Source organism: Cervus elaphus, chromosome 20 (assembly GCF_910594005.1).
Source record: "Cervus elaphus chromosome 20, mCerEla1.1, whole genome shotgun sequence".
In the NCBI taxonomy this organism is placed as follows: Eukaryota; Metazoa; Chordata; class Mammalia; order Artiodactyla; family Cervidae; genus Cervus; species Cervus elaphus.
The window spans coordinates 10,037,061-10,057,855 of record NC_057834.1 but is presented as its reverse complement, the minus strand read 5'-3'; positions in this window follow the sequence as shown (position 1 = coordinate 10,057,855).

The window sequence follows — 20,795 nt, the reverse complement described above, 5'->3', positions numbered from 1 at the left end:
GAGATCAGTGCCTCCAAAGGAGACGATGCCTGACTCCTCGTGAAACTTGATAGGAGTCCCAGGATTCCTGTGGCACGTTGAAAGGGACACTTGGTCTCCCCCCTCAGCTGGAGAGGCATCCCAATTGCCCTGCCAACCCTCGAGGAGAATCCCGAGTTGTCCCTTGCAACTAGGCAGGAGTCCTGACGTCGCTGAACAAACACGTGTGTGGAAGGGCCATCCCCATCGTAACTCGAGAATATACCCCAGGTTCCCACTGCAACTCGAGAAAAACCATGAGACTTCCCCCTCGCCGCGACATGAGGCCCGATTCCCCTGCACTGCGTGGAGAGCAATTCCGTGTTGCACATCACACATGAAATGAGCCTTTATTTCCTTGATGGCACTCCAGAGAAACCCCAAGCACACTGTTTCAAGGCTAGAGGGATCCTGAGGTCACTGTAGCAACACGAAAGAGCTCCGTGGACCAAAAATCAACTCGAGATGAGAGGTTAGTCCCTGGCTTCGACTCCAGAGGAATACCACCTTACCACAAGCCCTACAGGACCAGGCTTCTCACAGCTCTAGGTATGTGAGAGGGACCCTGAGTTTGCGGCCTCAAGTGGAATGGACACCGCGATGCCCTGACTCGAAATAAGGCCGGATATCCCTGCAGTGACTTGAATGCAGGCTCGTCTTGCATCTTCCAAGACGATAGGATGTCTGAATCCCCTGTGGAGACCACAGAAAAAGACCTAGTTCCCCACCTCATCGCGACCGGAGGCCTCACATCCTTTGAAAACTCCAGAGGTACGCGGAGATCAGTGCCTCCAAAGGAGACGATGCCTGAATCCTCGTGAAACTTGATAGGAGTCCCAAGATTACTGTGGCACGTGGAAAGGGACCCTTGGTCCCCCGTCCCAGCTGGAGAGGCGTCCCAATTGCCCTGCCAAGCCTCGAGGAGATTCCCGAGTTGTCTCTCGCAACTAGGCAGGAGTCCTGACATGGCTGAACAAACACGTGGGTGGAAGGGCCATCCCCGTCGTAACTCGAGAATATACCCCAGGTTCCCGCCGCAACTCGAGAAAAACCATGAGACTTCCCCCTCGCCGCGAGATGAGGCCCGATTCCCCTGCACTGCGTGCAGAGCAATTCCGTGTTGCACATCACACATGAAAGGAGCCTTGATTTCCTTGATGGCACTCCAGAGAAACCCCAAGAACACTGTTTCATGGCTAGAGGGATCCTGAGGTCACTGTAACAACACGAAAGAGCTCCGTGGACGAAAAATCAACTCGAGATGAGAGGTTAGTCCCTGGCTTCGACTCCAGAGGAATACCACCTTACCACAAGCACCTCAAGAGGAGGCTTCTCTCAGCTCTAGGTATGTGACAGGGACCCTGAGTTTGTGGCCTCAAGTGGAATGGACACGGCGATGCCCTGACTCGAAATAAGGCTGAATATCCCTGCAGTGAGTTGAGTGCAGGCTCGTCTTGCATCTCCCAAGACGAAAGGATGTCTGAATCCCCTGTGGAGACCACAGAGAAAGACTTAGTTCCCCACCTCATCGCGACCGGAGACCTCACATCCTTTGAAAACTTCAGAGGTACGCGGAGATCAGTGCCTCCAAAGGAGACGATGCCTGGCTCCTCGTGAAACTTGATAGGAGTCCCAGGATTCCTGTGGCACGTGGAAAGGGACACTTGGTCTCCCCCCTCAGCTGGAGAGGCATCCCAATTTTCCTGCCAAGCCTTAAGGAGAATCCCGATTTGTCCCTTGCAACTAGGCAGGAGTCCTGACGTCGCTGAACAAACACGTGTGTGGAAGGGCCATCCCCGTCGTAACTCGAGAATATACCCCAGGTTCCCGCCGTAACTCGAGAAAAACCATGAGACTTCCCCCTCGCGGCAAAATGAGGCCCGATTCCCCTGCACTGCGTGCAGAGCAATTCCGTGTTGCACATCACACATGAAAGGAGCCTTGATTTCCTTGATGGCACTCCAGAGAAACCCCAAGAACACTGTTTCAAGGCTAGAGGGATCCTGAGGTCACTGTAGCAACACAAAAGAGCTCCGTGGACCAAAAATCAACTCGAGATGAGAGGTTAGTCCCTGGCTTCGACTCCAGAGGAATACCACCTTACCACAAGCACCTCAAGAGGAGGCTTCTCTCAGCTCTAGGTATGTGAGAGGGACCCTGATTTTGCGGCCTCAAGTGGAATGCACACCACGATGCCCTGACTCGAAATAAGGCCGGATATCCCTGCAGTGACTTGAATGCAGGCTCGTCTTGCATCTCCCAAGACGAAAGGATGTCTGAATCCCCTGTGGAGACCACAGAAAAAGACCTAGTCCCCCACCTCATCGCGACCGGAGGCCTCACATCCTTTGAAAACTCCAGAGGTACGCGGAGATCAGTGCCTCCAAAGGAGACGATGCCTGACTCCTCGTGAAACTTGATAGGAGTCCCAGGATTCCTGTGGCACGTGGAAAGGGACACTTGGTCTCCCGACTCAGATTGAGAGGAGTCCCAATTGCCCTGCCAAGCCTCGAAGAGATTCCCGAGTTGTCCCTCGCACCTAGGCAGGAGTCCTGGCGTCGCTGAACAAACACGTTTTGTGGAAGGGCCATCCCCGTCGTAACTCGATAATATACCCCAGGTTCCCGCCGCAACTCGAGAAAAACCATGAGACTTCCCCCTCGCCGCGAGATGAGGCCCGATTCCCCTGCACTGCATGCAGAGCAATTCTGTGTTGCACATCACACATGAAAGGAGCCTTAATTTCCTTGATGGCACTCCAGAGAAACCCCAAGAACACTGTTTCAAGGCTAGAGGGATCCTGAGGTCACTGTAACAACACGAAAGAGCTCCGTGGACGAAAAATCAACTCGAGATGAAACGTTAGTCCCTGGCTTCGACCCCAGAGGAATACCACCTTACCACAAGCACCTCAAGAGGAGGCTTCTCTCAGCTCTAGGTATGTGACAGGGACCCTTAGTTTGTGGCCTCAAGTGGAATGGACAGGGTGATGCCCTGACTCAAAATAAGGCCGGATATCCCTGCAGGGACTTGATTGCAGGTTCGTCTTGCATCTCCCAAGACGAAAGGATGTCTGAATCCCCTGTGGAGACCACAGAGAAAGACCTAGTTCCCCACCTCATCGCGACCGGAGCCCTCACATCCTTTGAAAACTCCAGAGGTACGCGGAGATCAGTGCCTCCAAAGGAGACGATGCCTGAATCCTCGTGAAACTTGATAGGAGTCCCAGGATTCCTGTGGCACATGGAAAGGGACCCTTGGTCTCCCGCCTCAGCTGGAGAGGGGTCCCAATTGCCCTGGCAAGCCTCGAGGAGAATCCCGAGTTGTCCCTCTGAACTAGGCAGGAGTCCTGACGTCGCTGAAGAAACACGTGGGTGGAAGGGCCATCCCCGTCGTAACTCGAGAATATACCCCAGGTTCGTGCCGCAACTCGAGAAAAACCATGAGACTTCCCCCTCGCCCGAGATGAGGCCCGATTCCCCTGCACTGCATGCAGAGCAATTCCGTGTTGCACATCACACATGAAAGGAGCCTTGATTTCCGTAGTGGCACTCCAGAGAAACCCCAAGAACACTGTTTCAAGGCTAGAGGGATCCTGAGGTCACTGAAGCAACACAAAAGAGCTCCGTGGACCAAAAATCAACTCGAGATGAGAGGTTAGTCCCTGGCTTCGACTCCAGAGGAATACCACCTTACCACAAGCACCTCAAGAGGAGGCTTCTCTCAGCTCTAGGTATGTGAGAGGTACCCTGAGTTTGCGGCCTCAAGTGGAATGGACACTGCGATGCCCTGACTCGAAATAAGGCCGGATATCCCTGCAGTGACTTGAATACAGGCTCGTCTTGCATCTCCCAAGATGACAGGATGTCTGAATCCCCTGTGGAGACCACAGAGAAAGACCTAGTTCCCAACCTCATGGCAACCGGAGGCCTCACATCCTTTGAAAACTCCAGAGGTACGCGGAGATTAGTGCCTCCAAAGGAGACGATGCCTGACTCCTCGTGAAACTTGATAGGCGTCCCAGGATTCCTGTGGCAAGTGGATAGGGACACTTGGTCTCCCGCCTCAGCTGGAGAGGCGTCCCAATTGCCCTACCAAGCCTCGAGGAGAATCCCGAGTTGTCCCTCGCAACTAGGCAGGAGTCCTGCCGGCGCTGAACAAACACGTGGGTGGAAGGGCCATCCACGTCGTAACTCGAGAATATACCTCAGGTTACCGCCGCAACTCGAAAAAAAATATGAGACTTCCCCCTCGCCGCGACATGAGGCCTGATTCCCCTGTACTGCATGCAGAGCAATTCCGTGTTGCACATCACACATGAAAGGAGCCTTGATTTCCTTGATGGCACTCCAGAGAAACCCCAAGAACACTGTTTCAAGGCTAGAGGGATCCTGAGGTCACTGTAGCAACACAAAAGAGCTCCGTGGAGCAAAAATCAACTCGAGATGAGAGGTTAGTCCCTGGCTTCGACTCCAGAGGAATACCACCTTACCACAAGCACCTCAAGAGGAGGCTTCTCTCAGCTCTAGGTATGTGAGAGAGACCCTGAGTTTGCGGTCTCAAGTGCAATGGACACCGCGATGCCCTGACTCGAAATAAGGCCGGATATCCCTGCACTGACTTGAATGCAGGCTCGTCTTGCATCTCCCAAGACGAAAGGATGTCTGAATCCCCTGTGGAGACCACAGAGAAAGACCTAGTTCCCCACCTCATCGCGACCGGAGGCCTCACATCCTTTGAAAACTCCAGAGGTACGCAGAGATCAGTGCCTCCAAAGGAGATGATGCCTGACTCCTCGTGAAACTTGATAGGAGTCCCAGGATTCCTGTGGCACGTGGAAAGGGACCCTTGGTCTCCCGCCTCAGCTGGAGAGGCGTCCCAATTGCCCTGCCAACCCTCGAGGAGAATCCCGAGTTGTCCCTCACAACTAGGCAGGAGTCCTGACGTCGCTGAACAAACACATGGGTGGAAGGGCTATCCCCATCGTAACTCTAGAATATACCACAGGTTACCGCCGCAACTCGAGAAAAACCATGAGACTTCCCCCTCGCCGCGAGATGAGGCCGGAATCCCCAGCACTGCATGCAGAGCAATTCCGTGTTGCACGTCAAACATGGAAGGAGCCTTGATTTCCTTGGTGGCACTCCAGAGAAACCCCAAGAACACTGTTTCAAGGCTAGAGAGATCCTGAGGTCATTGTAGCAACACGAAAGAGCTCCGTGGCCCAAAAATCAACTCGAGATGAGGGGTTAGTCCCTGGCTTCGACTCCAGAGGAATACCACCTTACCACATGCACCTCAAGAGAAGGCTTCTCTCAGCTCTAGGTATGTGAGAGGGACCCTGAGATTGCGGCCTCAAGTGGAATGGACACTGCGATGCCCTGACTCGAAATAAGGCCGGATATCCCTGCAGTGACTTGAATGCAGACTCGTCTTGCATCTCCCAAGACGAAAGGATGTCTGAATCCCCTGTGGAGACCACAGAGAAAGACCTAGTTCCCCACCTCATGGCGACCGGAGGCCTCACATCCTTTGAAAATTCCAGAGGTACGCGGAGATTAGTGCCTCCAAAGGAGACGATGCCTGACTCCTCGTGAAACTTGATAGGCGTCCCAGGATTCCTGTGGCAAGTGGATAGGGACACTTGGTCTCCCGCCTCAGCTGGAGAGGCATCCCAATTGCCCTGCCAAGCCTCGAGGAGAATCCCGAGTTGTCCCTCGCAACTAGGCAGGAGTCCTGCCGTCGCTGAACAAACACGTGGGTGGAAGGGCCATCCCCGTCGTAACTCGAGAATATACCCCAGGTTACCGCCGCAACTCGAGAAAAACCATGAGACTTCCCCCTCGCCGCGACATGAGACCTGATTCCCCTGTACTGCATGCAGAGCAATTCCGTGTTGCACATCACACATGAAAGGAGCCTTGATTTCCTTGATGGCACTCCAGAGAAACCCCAAGAACACTGTTTCAAGGCTAGAGGGATCCTGAGGTCAATGTAGCAACACGAAAGAGCTCCGTGGACCAAAATTCAACTCGAGATGAGAGGTTAGTCCCTGGCTTCGACTCCAGAGGAATACCACCTTACCACAAGCACCTCAAGAGGAGGCTTCTCTCAGCTCTAGGTATGTGAGAGGGACCCTGAGTTTGCGGCCTCAAGTGGAATGGACACCGCGATGCCCTGACTCGAAATAAGCCCGGATATCCCTGCAGTGACTTGAATGCAGGCTCGTCTTGCATCTCCCAAGACGAAAGGATGTCTGAATCCCCTGTGGAGACCACAGAGAAAGACCTAGTTCCCCACCTCATCGCGACCGGAGGCCTCACATCCTTTGAAACCTCCAGAGGTACGCGGAGATCAGTGCCTCCAAAGGAGACGATGCCTGACTCCTCGTGAAACTTGATAGGAGTCCCAGGATTCCTGTGGCACGTGGAAAGGGACCCTTGGTCTCCCGCCTTAGCTGGAGAGGCGTCCCAATTGCCCTGCCAACCCTCGAGGAGAATCCCGAGTTGTCCCTCACAACTAGGCAGGAGTCCTGACGTCGCTGAACAAACACGTGGGTGGAAGGGCCATCCCCGTCGTAACTCGAGAATATACCCCAGGTTACCGCCGCAACTCGAGAAAAACCATGAGACTTCCCCCTCGCCGCGAGATGAGGCCAGAATCCCCTGCACTGCATGCAGAGCAATTCCGTGTTGCACATCAAACATGGAAGGAGACTTGATTTCCTTGGTGGCACTCCAGAGAAACCCCAAGAGCAGTGTTTCAAGGCTAGAGGGATCCTGAGGTCACTGTAGCAACACGAAAGAGCTCCGTGGCCCAAAAATCAACTCGAGATGAGAGATTAATCCCTGGCTTCGACTCCAGAGGAATACCACCTTACCACATGCACCTCAAGAGAAGGCTTCTCTCAGCTCTAAGTATGTGAGAGGGACCCTGAGTTTGCGGCCTCAAGTGGAATGGACACCGCGATGCCCTGACTCGAAATAAGGCCGGAGATCCCTGCAGTGAAATGAATGCAGGCTCGTCTTGCATCTCCCAAGATGAAAGGATGTCTGAATCCCCTGTGGAGACCACAGAGAAAGACTTAGTTCCCCACCTCATCGCGACCGGAGGCCTCACATCCTTTGATAACTCCAGAGGTACGCGGAGATCAGTGCCTCCAAAGGAGACGATGCCTGACTCCTCGTGAAACTTGATAGGAGTCCCAGGATTCCTGTGGCACGTGGAAAGGGACACTTGGTCTCCCCCCTCAGCTGGAGAGGATTCCCAATTGCCCTGCCAAGCCTCGAGGAGAATCCCGAGTTGTCCCTCGCAACTAGGCAGGAGTCCTGACGTCGCTGAACAAACACGTGGGTGGAAGGGCCATCCCCGTCGTAACTCGAGAATATACCCCAGGTTCCCGCCGCAACTCGAGAAAAACCATGAGACTTCCCCCTCGCCGCGAGATGAGGCCCGATTCCCCTGCACTCCGTGCAGAGTAATTCCGTGTTGCACATCACACATGAAAGGCGCCTTGATTTCCTTGATGGCACTCCAGAGAAACCCCAAGAACACTGTTTCAAGGCTAGAGGGATCCTGAGGTCACTGTAGCCACACGAAAGAGCTCCGTGGGCCAAAAATCAACTCGAGATGAGAGGTTAGTCCCTGGCTTCGACTCCAGAGGAATACCACCTTACCACAAGCACCTCAAGAGGAGGCTTCTCTCAGCTCTAGGTATGTGAGAGGGACCCTGAGTTTGCGGCCTCAAGTGGAATGGACACTGCGATGCCCTGACGCAAAATAAGGCCGGATATCCCTGCAGTGACTTGAATGCAGGCTCGTCTTGCATCTCCCAAGATGAAAGGATGTCTGAATCCCCTGTGGAGACCACAGAGAAAGACCTAGTTCCCCACCTCATCGCGACCGGAGGCCTCACATCCTTTGAAAACTCCAGAGGTACGCGGAGATCAGTGCCTCCAAAGGAGACGATGCCTGACTCCTCATGAAACTTGATAGGAGTCCCAGGATTCCTGTGGCACGTGGAAAGGGACCCTTGGTCTCCCGCCTCAGCTGGAGAGGCGTCCCAATTGCCCTGCCAAGCCTCGAGGAGAATCCCGAGTTGTCCCTCGCTACTAGGCAGGAGTCCTGACGTCGCTGAACAAACACGTGGGTGGAAGGGCCATCCCCGTCGTAACTCGAGAATATACCCCAGGTTCCCGCCGCAACTCGAGAAAAACCATGAGACTTCCCCCTCGCCGCGAGATGAGGCCAGATTCCCCTGCAGTGCGTGCAGAGCAATTCCGTGCTGCACATCACACATGAAAGGGGCCTTGATTTCCTTGATGGCACTCCAGAGAAACCCCAAGAACACTCTTTCAAGGCTAGAGGGATCCTGAGGTCACTGTAGTAACACAAAAGAGCTCTGTGGACCAAAAATCAACTCGAGATAAGAGGGTAGTCCCTGGCTTCGACTCCAGAGGAATACCACCTTACCACAAGCACCTCAAGAGGAGGCTTCTCTCAGCTCTAGGTATGTGAGAGGGACCCTGAGTTTGTGGCCTCAAGTGGAATGGACACCGCGACGCCCTGACTCGACAGAAGGCCGGATATCCCTGCACTGACTTGAATGCAGGCTCGTCTTGCATCTCCCAAGACGAAAGGATGTCTGAATCCCCTGTGGAGACCACAGAGAAAGACCTAGTTCCCCACCTCATCACGACCGGAGGCCTCACATCCTTTGAAAACTCCAGAGGTACGCGGAGATCAGGGCCTCCAAAGGAGACGATGCCTGACTCCTCGTGAAACTTGATAGGAGTCCCAGGATTCCTGTGGCACGTGGAAAGGGACACTTGGTTTCCCGGCTCAGCTGGAGAGGCGTCCCAATTGCCCTGCCAACCCTCGAGGAGAATCCCGAGTTGTCCCTCGCAACTAGGCAGGAGTCCTGACGTCACTGAAGAAACACGTGGGTGGAAGGGCCTTCCCCATCGTAACTCGAGAATATAACCCAGGTTCGCGCCGCAACTCGAGAAAAACCATGAGACTTCCCCCTCGCCGCGAGATGAGGCCGGAATCCCCTGCACTGCATGCAGAGCAATTCCGTTTTGCACATCAAACATGGAAGGAGCCTTGATTTCCTTGGTGGCACTCCAGAGAAACCCCAAGAGCAGTGTTTCAAGGCTAGAAGGATCCTGAGGTCACTGTAGCAACACGAAAGAACTCCGTGGCCCAAAAATCAACTCGAGATGAGAGGTTAGTCCCTGGCTTCAACTCCAGAGGAATACCACCTTACCACAAGCACCTCAAGAGGAGGCTTCTCTCAACTCTAGGTATGTGAGAGGGACCCTGATTTTGTGGCCTCAAGTGGAATGGACACTGCGATGCCCTGTCGCGAAATAAGGCCGGATATCCCTGCACTGACTTGAATGCAGGCTCGTCTTGTATGTCCCAAGATGAAAGGATGTCTGAATCCCCTGTGGAGACCACAGAGAAAGACCTAGTTCCCCACCTCATTGCGACCGGAGGCCTCACATCCTTTGAAAACTCCAGAGGTACGCGGAGATCAGTGCCTCCAAAGGAGACGATGCCTGACTCCTCGTGAAACTTGATAGGAGTCCCAGGATTCCTGTGGCACGTGGAAAGGGACACTTGGTCTCCCGCCTCAGCTGGATAGGCGTCCCAATTGCCCTGCCAAGCCTCGAGGAGAATCCCGAATTGTCCCTCGCAACTAGGCAGGAGTCCTGTCGTCGCTGAACAAACACGTGTGTGGAAGGGCCATCCCCGTCGTAACTCGAGAATATACCCCAGGTTCCCGCCGCAACTCGAGAAAAACCATGAGACTTCCCCCTCGCCGCGAGATGAGGCCCGATTCCCCTGCACTGCATGCAGAGCAATTCCGTGTTGTACATCAAACATGAAAGGAGCCTTGATTTCCTTGATGGCACTCCAGAGAAACCCCAAGAACACTGTTTCAAGGCTAGAGGGATCCTGAGGTTACTGTAGCAACACGAAAGAGCTCCGTGGGCCAAAAATCAACTTGAGATGAGAGGTTAGTCCCTGGCTTCGACTCCAGAGGAATACCACCTTACCACAAGCACCTCAAGAGGAGGCTTCTCTCAGCTCTAGGTATGTGAGAGGGACCCTGAGTTTGCGGTCTCAAGTGGAATGGACACTGCGATGCCCTGACTCGAAATAAGGCCGGATATCCCTGCAGTGAGTTGAATGCAGGCTCGTCTTGCATCTCCCAAGATGACAGGATGTCTGAATCCCCTGTGGAGACCACAGAGAAAGACCTAGTTCCCCACCTCATGGCGACCGGAGGCCTCACATCCTTTGAAAACTTCAGAGGTACGCGGAGATTAGTGCCTCCAAAGGAGACGATGCCTGACTCCTCGTGAAACTTGATAGGCGTCCCAGGATTCCTTTGGCAAGTGGATAGGGACACTTGGTCTCCCGCCTCAGCTGGAGAGGCATCCCAATTGCCCTGCCAAGCCTCGAGGAGAATCCCGAGTTGTCCCTCGCAACTAGGCAGGAGTCCTGCCGTCGCTGAACAAACACGTGGGTGGAAGGGCCATCCCCGTCGTAACTCGAGAATATACCCCAGGTTACCGCCGCAACTCGAGAAAAACCATGAGACTTCCCCCTCGCCGCGACATGAGACCTGATTCCCCTGTACTGCATGCAGAGCAATTCCGTGTTGCACATCACACATGAAAGGAGCCTTGATTTCCTTGATGGCACTCCAGAGAAACCCCAAGAACACTGTTTCAAGGCTAGAGGGATCCTGAGGTCAATGTAGCAACACGAAAGAGCTCCGTGGACCAAAAATCAACTCGAGATGAGAGGTTAGTCCCTGGCTTCGACTCCAGAGGAATACCACCTTACCACAAGCACCTCAAGAGGAGGCTTCTCTCAGCTCTAGGTATGTGAGAGGGACCCTGAGTTTGCGGCCTCAAGTGGAATGGACACCGCGATGCCCTGACTCGAAATAAGCCCGGATATCCCTGCAGTGACTTGAATGCAGGCTCGTCTTGCATCTCCCAAGACGAAAGGATGTCTGAATCCCCTGTGGAGACCACAGAGAAAGACCTAGTTCCCCACCTCATCGCGACCGGAGGCCTCACATCCTTTGAAACCTCCAGAGGTACGCGGAGATCAGTGCCTCCAAAGGAGACGATGCCTGACTCCTCGTGAAACTTGATAGGAGTCCCAGGATTCCTGTGGCACGTGGAAAGGGACCCTTGGTCTCCCGCCTTAGCTGGAGAGGCGTCCCAATTGCCCTGCCAACCCTCGAGGAGAATCCCGAGTTGTCCCTCACAACTAGGCAGGAGTCCTGACGTCGCTGAACAAACACGTGGGTGGAAGGGCCATCCCCGTCGTAACTCGAGAATATACCCCAGGTTACCGCCGCAACTCGAGAAAAACCATGAGACTTCCCCCTCGCCGCGAGATGAGGCCAGAATCCCCTGCACTGCATGCAGAGCAATTCCGTGTTGCACATCAAACATGGAAGGAGACTTGATTTCCTTGGTGGCACTCCAGAGAAACCCCAAGAGCAGTGTTTGAAGGCTAGAGGGATCCTGAGGTCACTGTAGCAACACGAAAGAGCTCCGTGGCCCAAAAATCAACTCGAGATGAGAGATTAATCCCTGGCTTCGACTCCAGAGGAATACCACCTTACCACATGCACCTCAAGAGAAGGCTTCTCTCAGCTCTAGGTATGTGAGAGGGACCCTGAGTTTGCGGCCTCAAGTGGAATGGACACCGCGATGCCCTGACTCGAAATAAGGCCGGAAATCCCTGCAGTGAAATGAATGCAGGCTCGTCTTGCATCTCCCAAGATGAAAGGATGTCTGAATCCCCTGTGGAGACCACAGAGAAAGACCTAGTTCCCCACCTCATCGCGACCGGAGGCCTCACATCCTTTGAAAACTCCAGAGGTACGCGGAGATCAGTGCCTCCAAAGGAGACGATGCCTGACTCCTCGTGAAACTTGATAGGAGTCCCAGGATTCCTGTGGCACGTGGAAAGGGACCCTTGGTCTCCCGCGTCAGCTGGAGAGGCGTCCCAATTGCCCTGCCAACCCTCGAGGAGAATCCCGAGTTGTCCCTCGCAACTAGGCAGGAGTCCTGACGTCGCTGAACTAACACGTGGGTGGAAGGGCCATCCCCGTCATAACTCGAGAATATACCCCAGGTTCCCGCCGCAACTCGAGAAAAACCATGAGACTTCCCCCTCGCCGCGAGATGAGGCCAGATTCCCCTGCAGTGCGTGCAGAGCAATTCCGTGCTGCACATCACACATGAAAGGGGCCTTGATTTCCTTGATGGCACTCCAGAGAAACCCCAAGAACACTCTTTCAAGGCTAGAGGGATCCTGAGGTCACTGTAGTAACACAAAAGAGCTCTGTGGACCAAAATTCAACTCGAGATAAGAGGGTAGTCCCTGGCTTCGACTCCAGAGGAATACCACCTTACCACAAGCACCTCAAGAGGAGGCTTCTCTCAGCTCTAGGTATGTGAGAGGGACCCTGAGTTTGTGGCCTCAAGTGGAATGGACACCGCGACGCCCTGACTCGACAGAAGGCCGGATATCCCTGCACTGACTTGAATGCAGGCTCGTCTTGCATCTCCCAAGACGAAAGGATGTCTGAATCCCCTGTGGAGACCACAGAGAAAGACCTAGTTCCCCACCTCATCACGACCGGAGGCCTCACATCCTTTGAAAACTCCAGAGGTACGCGGAGATCAGGGCCTCCAAAGGAGACGATGCCTGACTCCTCGTGAAACTTGATAGGAGTCCCAGGATTCCTGTGGCACGTGGAAAGGGACACTTGGTCTCCCGGCTCAGCTGGAGAGGCGTCCCAATTGCCCTGCCAAGCCTCGAGGAGAATCCCGAGTTGTCCCTCGCAACTAGGCAGGAGTCCTGACGTCGCTGAACAAACACGTGTGTGGAAGGGCCATCCCCGTCGTAACTCGAGAATATACCCCAGGTTCCCGCCGCCACTCGAGAAAAACCATGAGACTTCCCCCTCGCCACGAGATGAGGCCCGATTCCCCTGCACTGCGTGCAGAGCAATTCCGTGTTGCACATCACACATGAAAGGAGCCTTGATTTCCTTGATGGCACTCCAGAGAAACCCCAATAACACTGTTTCAAGGCTGGAGGGATCCTGAGGTCACTGTAGCCACACGAAAGAGCTCCGTGGACCAAAAATCAACTCGAGATGAGAGATTAGTCCCTGGCTTCGACTCCAGAGGAATACCACCTTACCACAAGCACCTCAAGAGGAGGCTTCTCTCAGCTCTAGGTATTTGAGAGGAATGCTGAGTTTGCGGCCTCAAGTGGAATGGACACCGCGATGCCCTGACGCGAAATAAGGTCGGATATCCCTGCAGTGACTTGAATGCAGGCTCGTCTTGCATCTCCCAAGATGAAAGGATGTCTGAATCCCCTGTGGAGACCACAGAGAAAGACCTAGTTCCCCACCTCATGGCGACCGGAGGCCTCACATCCTTTGAAAACTCCAGAGGTACGCGGAGATTAGTGCCTCCAAAGGAGACGATGCCTGACTCCTCGTGAAACTTGATAGGCGTCCCAGGATTCCTGTGGCAAGTGGATAGGGACACTTGGTCTCCCGCCTCAGCTGGAGAGGCATCCCAATTGCCCTGCCAAGCCTCGAGGAGAATCCCGAGTTGTCCCTCGCAACTAGGCAGGAGTCCTGCCGTCGCTGAACAAACACGTGGGTGGAAGGGCCATCCCCGTCGTAACTCGAGAATATACCCCAGGTTACCGCCGCAACTCGAGAAAAACCATGAGACTTCCCCCTCGCCGCGACATGAGACCTGATTCCCCTGTACTGCATGCAGAGCAATTCCGTGTTGCACATCACACATGAAAGGAGCCTTGATTTCCTTGATGGCACTCCAGAGAAACCCCAAGAACACTGTTTCAAGGCTAGAGGGATCCTGAGGTCACTGTAGCAACACGAAAGAGCTCCGTGGACCAAAAATCAACTCGAGATGAGAGGTTAGTCCCTGGCTTCGACTCCAGAGGAATACCACCTTACCACAAGCACCTCAAGAGGAGGCTTCTCTCAGCTCTAGGTATGTGAGAGGGACCCTGAGTTTGCGGCCTCAAGTGGAATGGACACCGCGATGCCCTGACTCGAAATAAGCCCGGATATCCCTGCAGTGACTTGAATGCAGGCTCGTCTTGCATCTCCCAAGACGAAAGGATGTCTGAATCCCCTGTGGAGACCACAGAGAAAGACCTAGTTCCCCACCTCATCGCGACCGGAGGCCTCACATCCTTTGAAACCTCCAGAGGTACGCGGAGATCAGTGCCTCCAAAGGAGACGATGCCTGACTCCTCGTGAAACTTGATAGGAGTCCCAGGATTCCTGTGGCACGTGGAAAGGGACCCTTGGTCTCCCGCCTCAGCTGGAGAGACGTCCCAATTGCCCTGCCAACCCTCGAGGAGAATCCCGAGTTGTCCCTCGCAACTAGGCAGGAGTCCTGACGTCGCTGAAGAAACACGTGGGTGGAAGGGCCTTCCCCATCGTAACTCGAGAATATAACCCAGGTTCGCGCCGCAACTCGAGAAAAACCATGAGACTTCCCCCTCGCCGCGAGATGAGGCCGGAATCCCCTGCACTGCATGCAGAGCAATTCCGTTTTGCACATCAAACATGGAAGGAGCCTTGATTTCCTTGGTGGCACTCCAGAGAAACCCCAAGAGCAGTGTTTCAAGGCTAGAAGGATCCTGAGGTCACTGTAGCAACACGAAAGAACTCCGTGGCCCAAAAATCAACTCGAGATGAGAGGTTAGTCCCTGGCTTCAACTCCAGAGGAATACCACCTTACCACAAGCACCTCAAGAGGAGGCTTCTCTCAACTCTAGGTATGTGAGAGGGACCCTGATTTTGTGGCCTCAAGTGGAATGGACACTGCGATGCCCTGTCGCGAAATAAGGCCGGATATCCCTGCACTGACTTGAATGCAGGCTCGTCTTGTATCTCCCAAGATGAAAGGATGTCTGAATCCCCTGTGGAGACCACAGAGAAAGACCTAGTTCCCCACCTCATTGCGACCGGAGGCCTCACATCCTTTGAAAACTCCAGAGGTACGCGGAGATCAGTGCCTCCAAAGGAGACGATGCCTGACTCCTCGTGAAACTTGATAGGAGTCCCAGGATTCCTGTGGCACGTGGAAAGGGACACTTGGTCTCCCGCCTCAGCTGGATAGGCGTCCCAATTGCCCTGCCAAGCCTCGAGGAGAATCCCGAATTGTCCCTCGCAACTAGGCAGGAGTCCTGTCGTCGCTGAACAAACACGTGTGTGGAAGGGCCATCCCCGTCGTAACTCGAGAATATACCCCAGGTTCCCGCCGCAACTCGAGAAAAACCATGAGACTTCCCCCTCGCCGCGAGATGAGGCCCGATTCCCCTGCACTGCATGCAGAGCAATTCCGTGTTGTACATCAAACATGAAAGGAGCCTTGATTTCCTTGATGGCACTCCAGAGAAACCCCAATAACACTGTTTCAAGGCTAGAGGGATCCTGAGGTTACTGTAGCAACACGAAAGAGCTCCGTGGGCCAAAAATCAACTTGAGATGAGAGGTTAGTCCCTGGCTTCGACTCCAGAGGAATACCACCTTACCACAAGCACCTCAAGAGGAGGCTTCTCTCAGCTCTAGGTATGTGAGAGGGACCCTGAGTTTGCGGTCTCAAGTGGAATGGACACTGCGATGCCCTGACTCGAAATAAGGCCGGATATCCCTGCAGTGAGTTGAATGCAGGCTCGTCTTGCATCTCCCAAGATGACAGGATGTCTGAATCCCCTGTGGAGACCACAGAGAAAGACCTAGTTCCCCACCTCATGGCGACCGGAGGCCTCACATCCTTTGAAAACTTCAGAGGTACGCGGAGATTAGTGCCTCCAAAGGAGACGATGCCTGACTCCTCGTGAAACTTGATAGGCGTCCCAGGATTCCTTTGGCAAGTGGATAGGGACACTTGGTCTCCCGCCTCAGCTGGAGAGGCATCCCAATTGCCCTGCCAAGCCTCGAGGAGAATCCCGAGTTGTCCCTCGCAACTAGGCAGGAGTCCTGCTGTCGCTGAACAAACACGTGGGTGGAAGGGCCATCCCCGTCGTAACTCGAGAATATACCCCAGGTTACCGCCGCAACTCGAGAAAAACCATGAGACTTCCCCCTCGCCGCGACATGAGACCTGATTCCCCTGTACTGCATGCAGAGCAATTCCGTGTTGCACATCACACATGAAAGGAGCCTTGATTTCCTTGATGGCACTCCAGAGAAACCCCAAGAACACTGTTTCAAGGCTAGAGGGATCCTGAGGTCAATGTAGCAACACGAAAGAGCTCCGTGGACCAAAAATCAACTCGAGATGAGAGGTTAGTCCCTGGCTTCGACTCCAGAGGAATACCACCTTACCACAAGCACCTCAAGAGGAGGCTTCTCTCAGCTCTAGGTATGTGAGAGGGACCCTGAGTTTGCGACCTCAAGTGGAATGGACACCGCGATGCCCTGACTCGAAATAAGCCCGGATATCCCTGCAGTGACTTGAATGCAGGTTCGTCTTGCATCTCCCAAGACGAAAGGATGTCTGAATCCCCTGTGGAGACCACAGAGAAAGACCTAGTTCCCCACCTCATCGCGACCGGAGGCCTCACATCCTTTGAAACCTCCAGAGGTACGCGGAGATCAGTGCCTCCAAAGGAGACGATGCCTGACTCCTCGTGAAACTTGATAGGAGTCCCAGGATTCCTGTGGCACGTGGAAAGGGACCCTTGGTCTCCCGCCTTAGCTGGAGAGGCGTCCCAATTGCCCTGCCAACCCTCGAGGAGAATCCCGAGTTGTCCCTCACAACTAGGCAGGAGTCCTGACGTCGCTGAACAAACACGTGGGTGGAAGGGCCATCCCCGTCGTAACTCGAGAATATACCCCAGGTTACCGCCGCAACTCGAGAAAAACCATGAGACTTCCCCCTCGCCGCGAGATGAGGCCAGAATCCCCTGCACTGCATGCAGAGCAATTCCGTGTTGCACATCAAACATGGAAGGAGACTTGATTTCCTTGGTGGCACTCCAGAGAAACCCCAAGAGCAGTGTTTGAAGGCTAGAGGGATCCTGAGGTCACTGTAGCAACACGAAAGAGCTCCGTGGCCCAAAAATCAACTCGAGATGAGAGATTAATCCCTGCCTTCGACTCCAGAGGAATACCACCTTACCACATGCACCTCAAGAGAAGGCTTCTCTCAGCTCTAGGTATGTGAGAGGGACCCTGAGTTTGCGGCCTCAAGTGGAATGGACACCGCGATGCCCTGACTCGAAATAAGGCCGGAGATCCCTGCAGTGAAATGAATGCAGGCTCGTCTTGCATCTCCCAAGATGAAAGGATGTCTGAATCCCCTGTGGAGACCACAGAGAAAGACCTAGTTCCCCACCTCATCGCGACCGGAGGCCTCACATCCTTTGAAAACTCCAGAGGTACGCGGAGATCAGTGCCTCCAAAGGAGACGATGCCTGACTCCTCGTGAAACTTGATAGGAGTCCCAGGATTCCTGTGGCACGTGGAAAGGGACCCTTGGTCTCCCGCCTCAGCTGGAGAGGCGTCCCAATTGCCCTGCCAACCCTCGAGGAGAATCCCGAGTTGTCCCTCGCAACTAGGCAGGAGTCCTGACGTCGCTGAACTAACACGTGGGTGGAAGGGCCATCCCCGTCGTAACTCGAGAATATACCCCAGCTCCCGCCGCAACTCGAGAAAAACCATGAGACTTCCCCCTCGCCGCGAGATGAGGCCAGATTCCCCTGCAGTGCGTGCAGAGCAATTCCGTGCTGCACATCACACATGAAAGGGGCCTTGATTTCCTTGATGGCACTCCAGAGAAACCCCAAGAACACTCTTTCAAGGCTAGAGGGATCCTGAGGTCACTGTAGTAACACAAAAGAGCTCTGTGGACCAAAATTCAACTCGAGATAAGAGGGTAGTCCCTGGCTTCGACTCCAGAGGAATACCACCTTACCACAAGCACCTCAAGAGGAGGCTTCTCTCAGCTCTAGGTATGTGAGAGGGACCCTGAGTTTGTGGCCTCAAGTGGAATGGACATCGCGACGCCCTGACTCGACAGAAGGCCGGATATCCCTGCACTGACTTGAATGCAGGCTCGTCTTGCATCTCCCAAGACGAAAGGATGTCTGAATCCCCTGTGGAGACCACAGAGAAAGACCTAGTTCCCCACCTCATCACGACCGGAGGCCTCACATCCTTTGAAAACTCCAGAGGTACGCGGAGATCAGGGCCTCCAAAGGAGACGATGCCTGACTCCTCGTGAAACTTGATAGGAGTCCCAGGATTCCTGTGGCACGTGGAAAGGGACACTTGGTCTCCTGCCTCAGCTGGAGAGGCGTCCCAATTGCCCTGCCAAGCCTCGAGGAGAATCCCGAGTTGTCCCTCGCAACTAGGCAGGAGTCCTGACGTCGCTGAACAAACACGTGTGTGGAAGGGCCATCCCCGTCGTAACTCGAGAATATACCCCAGGTTCCCGCCGCCACTCGAGAAAAACCATGAGACTTCCCCCTCGCCACGAGATGAGGCCCGATTCCCCTGCACTGCGTGCAGAGCAATTCCGTGTTGCACATCACACATGAAAGGAGCCTTGATTTCCTTGATGGCACTCCAGAGAAACCCCAATAACACTGTTTCAAGGCTGGAGGGATCCTGAGGTCACTGTAGCCACACGAAAGAGCTCCGTGGACCAAAAATCAACTCGAGATGAGAGATTAGTCCCTGGCTTCGACTCCAGAGGAATACCACCTTACCACAAGCACCTCAAGAGGAGGCTTCTCTCAGCTCTAGGTATTTGAGAGGAATGCTGAGTTTGCGGCCTCAAGTGGAATGGACACCGCGATGCCCTGACGCGAAATAAGGTCGGATATCCCTGCAGTGACTTGAATGCAGGCTCGTCTTGCATCTCCCAAGATGAAAGGATGTCTGAATCCCCTGTGGAGACCACAGAGAAAGACCTAGTTCCCCACCTCATGGCGACCGGAGGCCTCACATCCTTTGAAAACTCCAGAGGTACGCGGAGATTAGTGCCTCCAAAGGAGACGATGCCTGACTCCTCGTGAAACTTGATAGGCGTCCCAGGATTCCTGTGGCAAGTGGATAGGGACACTTGGTCTCCCGCCTCAGCTGGAGAGGCATCCCAATTGCCCTGCCAAGCCTCGAGGAGAATCCCGAGTTGTCCCTCGCAACTAGGCAGGAGTCCTGCCGTCGCTGAACAGACACGTGGGTGGAAGGGCCATCCCCGTCGTAACTCGAGAATATACCACAGGTTACCGCCGCAACTCGAGAAAAACCATGAGACTTCCCCCTCGCCGCGACATGAGACCTGATTCCCCTGTACTGCATGCAGAGCAATTCCGTGTTGCACATCACACATGAAAGGAGCCTTGATTTCCTTGATGGCACTCCAGAGAAACCCCAAGAACACTGTTTCAAGGCTAGAGGGATCCTGAGGTCACTGTAGCAACACGAAAGAGCTCCGTGGACCAAAAATCAACTCGAGATGAGAGGTTAGTCCCTGGCTTCGACTCCAGAGGAATACCACCTTACCACAAGCACCTCAAGAGGAGGCTTCTCTCAGCTCTAGGTATGTGAGAGGGACCCTGAGTTTGCGGCCTCAAGTGGAATGGACACCGCGATGCCCTGACTCGAAATAAGCCCGGATATCCCTGCAGTGACTTGAATGCAGGCTCGTCTTGCATCTCCCAAGACGAAAGGATGTCTGAATCCCCTGTGGAGACCACAGAGAAAGACCTAGTTCCCCACCTCATCGCGACCGGAGGCCTCACATCCTTTGAAACCTCCAGAGGTACGCGGAGATCAGTGCCTCCAAAGGAGACGATGCCTGACTCCTCGTGAAACTTGATAGGAGTCCCAGGATTCCTGTGGCACGTGGAAAGGGACCCTTGGTCTCCCGCCTCAGCTGGAGAGACGTCCCAATTGCCCTGCCAACCCTCGAGGAGAATCCCGAGTTGTCCCTCACAACTAGGCAGGAGTCCTGACGTCGCTGAACAAACACGTGGGTGGAAGGGCCATCCCCGTCGTAACTCGAGAATATACCCCAGGTTACCGCCGCAACTCGAGAAAAACCATGAGACTTCCCACTCGCCGCGAGATGAGGCCGGAATCCCCTGCACTGCATGCAGAGCAATTCCGTGTTGCACATCAAACATGGAAGGAGACTTGATTTCCTTGGTGGCACTCCAGAGAAACCCCAAGAGCAGTGTTTCAAGGCTAGAGGGATCCTGAGGTCACTGTAGCAACACGAAAGAGCTCCGTGGCCCAAAAATCAACTCGAGATGAGAGGTTAGTCCCTGGCTTCGACTCCAGAGGAATACAACCTTACCACATGCACCTCAAGAGAAGGCTTCTCTCAGCTCTAGCTATGTGAGAGGGACCCTGAGTTTGCGGCCTCAAGTGGAATGGACACCGCGATGCCCTGACTCGAAATAAGGCCGGATATCCCTGCAGTGACTTGAATGCAGGCTCGTCTTGCATCTCCCAAGATGAAAGGATGTCTGAATCCCCTGTGGAGACCACAGAGAAAGACTTAGTTTCCCACCTCATCGCGACCGGAGGCCTCACATCCTTTGATAACTCCAGAGGTACGCGGAGATCAGTGCCTCCAAAGGAGACGATGCCTGACTCCTCGTGAAACTTGATAGGAGTCCCAGGATTCCTGTGGCACGTGGAAAGGGACACTTGGTCTCCC